General features: G+C 37.0%; 1 long non-coding RNA gene across 1 annotated transcript; it reads right to left on the minus strand.

Moving 5' to 3' along the window:
• Positions 1–805: 805 nt before the first annotated feature.
• LOC125871126 (uncharacterized) lies at positions 806–5,355 on the minus strand. Its single transcript, XR_007446975.1, has 3 exons — positions 5,044–5,355; positions 4,353–4,502; positions 806–1,358 (listed from the first exon to the last, which is right to left on the minus strand). It is a non-coding gene; the product is annotated as an uncharacterized LOC125871126 (long non-coding RNA).
• Positions 5,356–6,708: the final 1,353 nt, after the last annotated feature.

A 6,708-nucleotide genomic window follows, 5' to 3' on the forward strand; every position in this document is an offset into this window, starting at 1 on the left:
CCCCCCCCCCCCCCCCCCCTCCTCATCCTCGGAAACAGGTTTTAAAAGTGCACTTAGTGCTTTTATCCTAACAAACAACCATTAAAATTTACAAATAACAGATGCTTAGCATTATATGAATTGTATTTTTAGCATATGAAACTTGAGACAACACATGAAGCAGTAAGCACAAGATCCCAGATTTATCCTAAAGAAGAGTAGACTCCAAACTGATAAGCAGTATTTAAATAGTCAGGAAAGAAATTTGATGAGACAGATACTCTGATTCTATTTCTAGCAAAAAAATGTCATTGTACTTGAAACAAATAAAGGAAAAACTCCCACAGCAAGATCATAGCATAAAAGTTCTCACAAGAGTTAACCATAATGAAGTAATTGAGCCAACACAGTGAATGAAAGGGTAGTCTTAAAGCTGAGCAATGATCCATTCATTTTAATAAACCCATACACAAATCACTATCACTACACTACAGAAGGAAGATGACTAGACACATAAAGATTAAACATTTATATTTCCAGAAAACATGCGATTAAATATATCTAAAATAACCTAAGAAGAATAAAATTAGCTAAACAAGACAGATTTAGCTAAACTTTTAACAGCATAGAACGAGCAGAAAGCAAAGGAAAATAAACGTACGAAAACTTATTGTGAACTTCTGGATATATGTTCAGACTTGTTTCTAGTTCCCTGCTTACTGTAAAAGGACAACAGGTTAAAACCTGCGTTGCTGCAGAGCCCTCATATATCCTCTTTCTCACTTGAACATTGCATCAGCACAAATCCACGACCCTCAACCAAAAATGAAAATGAAAGGCTTCCTTCACTGCTTAGTCCTCAAAAACTTTGCTGAACCTTACAGAAGAAGTGCAAGTATGAATTGAAGTACTGTCTATCTTTTAATATCTATCTAAGTTGGTATCCGAAATGAGGTAACATGTAGTTGAAACAACTATGGTCATCTATATCAGTGTTTATCCTTCTTTGTCAAAAAGATGAAAAAAGAAGTACTCAGCCGTATCATAATTAATTGTCACCTGATCAAAAGCCATGTATGGAAACATGTATCCCTATCATGCTAATGTAACTCTTCTTTTTTAAAGAAAAGAAGGAAGATGTAACAAGTGCAGCATTCTAAACTCTCCTCCCCAAGAGAGGCTACTTTCCTCTTCAGTAACAAGAGGGTGTGTTCAAGTTCCTTGTACTCTATCCCCAATTTTTCCGTTTTTCTTTCTTTATTTATTCAAAAGACCAAAAAGACTGTACATTTGGCGTGGAATATAAACCACCAACTGAGGCACTAGCCATTGGTGAGTTGCCAAAAGCTTCATCCGGACGCTGCAAAGTCCAGTCCTTCCTAAAAGAAAAAATTATGCAAATTACAAGAGTAAGATGGTGTTGAAAAAAAGAGGAGAGGGAAAAGAAAATCTTTTAGAAAATAAAATGAAAGACGTGCCAAGATCACCAGAACAAATCTATTTCTAAGAGAAAGATGTCAAGGAATCAACTAATCACCTCAAAACAAAAAACTAGCATCACCAAGTTACAAATCCATAATCAAAGTCCAAATACGCTTATCAGAAACATAAAAATAAGCCAGAATAGGAAGGATTATACCATGCATATTCATGACCTACTTTTGCAATCCAAGTCAATCTCATGATTTTTGTTATGAAAAAACTCAAAATATAACACCCTTCGAGGTGGCCCAGTGGTTTGTGCTTGGGACTTCCATGTTGGAGGTCTCAAGTTCGAAACCTCTTGCCAGCGAAAGCAAGGGGTTTGCCTTTTGGGTCGAGCTCGTCGCACCGGGCTTGCCTAGTGCGGGTTACCTCTCCTATGTGGTTTGCGAGCTATTGCATAGGAGCGGGGGTTTTACCCTGTGCGCACCCAAAGGTTAGCGGCTGAGCGTTTTCCTTGTCATAAAAAAAAAAGTCAAAATATAATGCTTGCTTTCATTGTACTACTACAACTATGCCTCCGCCTCAATATCTAATCCGCTCCACTTGGACTCATCTTAACCAGAGCAATGCATGCTTAGGTGAGCACATTCCAATGTATTGCGAAGAAAATACCACATAGAATTGCTAAGAATTATTGTCAATATGCCACAATTATTTTACCAGGCACAACTTACTATCTGCCTACAAGCTATAAGGCTCGGACTCTTCAAAAATGTCAACGGGTGCATTTGGATACTCCAAAAGTAGCACATTTTGGAGAATCTGACATGGGTGCAGCAATAATTTTGGAGAGTCTGAGTAACATAGTCTACAAGTACTCAATTAAGCTAATGAGCCATAGGTCGCAAGCAATTCATTTAAGCCACTCGAGTTTCACGAGACTAACCAATAAGTTGTTTTGAGCTAGTAGTAAATATTAAATAGGAATAAGTGGAGGTTCCAATAATTTGTTAAGATAGGCAACTTAACAAAATGTTTTCTTAGTTACCCTTTTCTCAAAAAAAGAAAGATGTCTTGAAGGTGAGGGAGGAGAGAGAAGATGAATGTTGATTTCCTTTCATTATAAACAGAAATTGTTCTTGCCCTTTATTTGTCTAGTATAGCTGGAAGGAGGTAAAGTGGCATCTACTTTCTCCGTCCAACTTTGCAGGGATGAGAAAAACTAGTGTTTATTACATGCTTTTTATTTTTTAGTTTAAACATTCTCCAAAGGTTATCTTGAGTAAGGATTGACTCCCTGATGGTTGTCCATGTAAAACACATGATTTTATTGGGGAGTTTAGTTCTCCAAATCAGCTTCCAAGGCCAGTAATAGGTCTCTTCATTTTGAGCACACAATTTACCATAACATGCCTAGACTGACTAAGATCCCATACTTTAACTACCACATCTTAACGACTTAGCATGTCACTGTCCTGGGGGTGACTGTGCAACCTTCTAAAATTCTGTAAAGATCAAAGATCTCCTTTACCCTCCCCAGACCCTACTAGTGGGATAACACTGGTATGATGTTGTTGTTGATGAGGAGGTCTCATGAGGTTCCAACTCTATTTTGTGCTACTGTTGAGTTGCGGTTCACAGCTAGCCGATAGAGGCTTAGATGAGAGATCCTACGGGGTTGGTTGTGAAGCCATTTATCGTTCAAAAAACTCACTAAATTTCCATTTCCTAAAAAGGAGCCATCAAGAAAGAAATCATCCCTGAGCTTGCTTATGTGTTTCCTGGGCCCAAGACCATGGGGAGCTCTGCTTGTGCTGGTGCTCCAATGACTTTGTTTCCCATACTTGCCAGTCACTACCCTTGGCCATATATCCACCATCATTTCAAAAGCAGGGCCGTTATTGCGTTTGGATGTGTCTTTGATTCCCAAACCCCCTAGGTTCTTTGGTTGGATAACCTTTGGCCAGTCCAACAGATGAATTTTTATGACCTTCATTGTTGCCTTTACGTAGGAATACATAGGAATGTTCTCCTATATCAAGCTACTTCAGGACCTTAAATGGCATAGGAAAGAGGGACATGATGTAGGTAGGTATACTGTCAAGAACATTGTTGATTAAAACCAAACTGCCACCCATAGAGAGGTATTGCATTTGCTAGATAGCTAATTTCTTCTCTACCTTTTCTATCACACTATTCCAGACTTCAGCAGCCTTGTAGTTTGCTCCCAGGGGTAAACCTAAAATAGATTGGAGGGAAGAAGCATATATCACAATCCATAATTCCATCCAATTTGTCCACAATTGCCACCTCATTAACACTTCTTGATTTGTTGATATGCACACCTGAGAGTGCTTCAAAGAGGAGCACTATGACGTTGAGATATTGCATTTGTAGTTTCTTAACCACAAGTTATACCAAATAAGTAGATAATAAATCAAAACTCTGAACAAATATTTAATTGTGAGGGAACATGATGCAAAGGAAACATCAAAACGAAAAAGAAAAAAAAAAGCTTAAAACTTATAACCACAAGCACCCTCTTAATCATTTATCATTCCACACATAGAAGAATCAACTCTCAACTAAAGAAAACAAGATGACACTCAAGACATTGAGGAGAAGGAACAAAGATAGGCCGAGACTAATCACTCTGAGTGAGGGAGGAGAACTGTACAACATTCCAATCGGGCAGCAACCAACAGTGAGATCAAAGAGGTTGAAAATCTTCAACATTTCAAGCAAAAATCCACATGAGAAGACATTTTTCAAACTTAGAAGCATAACAACTAGCAAGTAGCAACATAAGCAATACATTTGTTTAACCTATATCGATAACACTTAAAGGAAGAATAGACGCATCTAATAAAGAAACAAAATTCTTAAACATATTTCTACATATCTCTACATATCTGTAAATCAAAATACTGAAGAAAGAAGGGTTTTACCTCTTTTTGTGCAGCAAACCAAAACAACGAGCTTGAAGACTTCTCACCACCAAACTCTAAAAAATTCTTAAACTTGAAATGCTCTTTTAGCTATCCAAGACCCCTATTTCTCGATGAAGAATTCTGTGTTTTTTGATGGTCCAAATCCCTCTTTAACAGTGAAGATGACAAGGGTATTATTAGGTCGAATATTTTCATAACTGAACCAAACATAAATTATCGCTCAACTTCCAAATGAAATGGATAATTATGACACTATGATGGAATCACGGATGCAGTGAACAATACTAACATACTCATTCAATTTTTAAAAAATCAAACAGGAAAACCAAGTGCATACTGATTTAGAACAAAAGTAGGGTATTTAAAGAGAGAACTAAACCAAGATCATGAATTATACATGCTTCTGATAGTAAGCAAACACTATATATGGTTCGTATCCTAAGAGAAATTTCACATAAACAATAAATAAACTAGACAATGAAAAATTCTTTCAAACTTTCAACAAAAACAGTAAATAAAATCAGTAGAGCAACGAATTAATGTTAAGATCAATTTGATATTTGTAGGAATACAACAGTACTTGAACCTATATAGAAAAACAACACTTGGAAGAAGAGACACATCTAATAAAGAAACAAAACTCTTAAACAAATTTCTACAAATCTGTAAATTGAAAGAAGGGTTTTACCTCCTTTTGTGCAGCAAATCGAAACAGCAAACTTGAAGAAAAAAAGGAGCTCTCGTGAAGAACCAACGACCCCTATTTGTTGATGAAGAATTCATGGTCCAAATCCCTCTTTAACAGTGAAGTGAAAACAATTTTGAATTGGAAACGGATGGAATTGGGAATTTGAAATTCAATTTTGAATTGGGAATGGATGGAATTGGGAATTTGAACGTTGATGGAACATTGAGGGTCTGTTATATTGTTTGTGAATGTTTGAATTGCTGATGTTTCTCTTGAGAAGTAATGGGCTGATGGGTTGTTCAATGTTGGGCTAAAAATTGGGTTAAAATGTGTTTAGATTTTGTAGTTTTTGGTGATATGGTTTTTGATCATTCTTTTTTTAAAATCTTTGCATGACCCTTTGTAATGACCTGGAAGAATAATACATATAGCTTCCTCATGATAACATCATTTTCTCAACATGAATTAGGCAATATTTTTTTTACAAATATACTTTTAACAATTATGGTGGAAAGATGTTAAAAAAAAATTGAGAGGCCATGGGTTTCATCTCTTATCCTTTTTTTATGACAAGGGAAACCCGCAGCCGCTACCTTTTGGGTGCGCATAGGGTAAAACCCCCGCTCCTATGCAATAGCTTGCAAACCACATAGGAGAGGTAATCCGCATTAGGCAAGCCTGATGCGACGAGCTCGACCCAAAAGACAAACCCCTTACTTTCGCTGACAAGGGGTTTCGAACTTGAGACCTCCAACATGCAAGTCCCAAATCCAAACCACCGGGCCACCCCGAACATTAATATATATTTATTTTGTATCCTAATAATTTATCTCTTCTCCTCACCAAACATTAATATATATTAAATTTGTATCCTTATAATTCATCTCTTATCCTCACCAAACTTTAATATATATTATTTTCCATTAAAGTTGCCAAAAAAGAAGAAGCAACTCGTTAGGCATTGATGCCCAACAGCGATCATCATCTATTTATTTTGTTACATCATTTTAATTTTCTATATATTCATTAAATTGTGAATCAGTAACCGTCCAATTTTGTCTAAAATCTAACTAATTCCTTTTTTAAAAATTTGATTGAGTTTACTGGATCCCTCTTCAGACTGTTTCCTAATATAAACAAGTTGCAAATGTTTGGCACCCCTGAAGACTTCCGTAGTCGCAAGGACTTGTATGATTTTCGCTACTTAGATGAGCTCAAGGAATTGGAATTTTGTCTAACTATGGAGCGAAAACGACAATATATATGCAACCTGCAGCCCCTTTGTTAGCAAGAAGTGGTTAGTGGTCCAGGCAGTTCTCTTTCAAGTCCTCACTGGTCGAGAAGAAAAAGAAAGCCAAAGTCGTTCAGGATTTCAACATTGTTAGTAAATTGCCCAAACTTGAGTCCCTTACACTAACATATGATGCCTGTAAAGGCGAGGAGTGGAAAGGAGTTGACGAAGGCTTTCCTTGCTTGAAGTTCTTGCTACTCGACTATTTGGACATTCGGTTCTGGAGAGCCAGTAGTGATCATTTTCCCTGCCTGGAAAGAGTTTTTTCTTGATTGTTGCTGGAGTCTCCATCCAATCCCTCGAGATTTTGCAGACACAACCACACTTGCTTTAATTGATATACGTGGTTCACAATCTGCTTGGAATTTCGCCAA

This window comes from Solanum stenotomum, chromosome 7 (genome assembly GCF_019186545.1).
Source record: "Solanum stenotomum isolate F172 chromosome 7, ASM1918654v1, whole genome shotgun sequence".
Classification (NCBI taxonomy): Eukaryota; Viridiplantae; Streptophyta; class Magnoliopsida; order Solanales; family Solanaceae; genus Solanum; species Solanum stenotomum.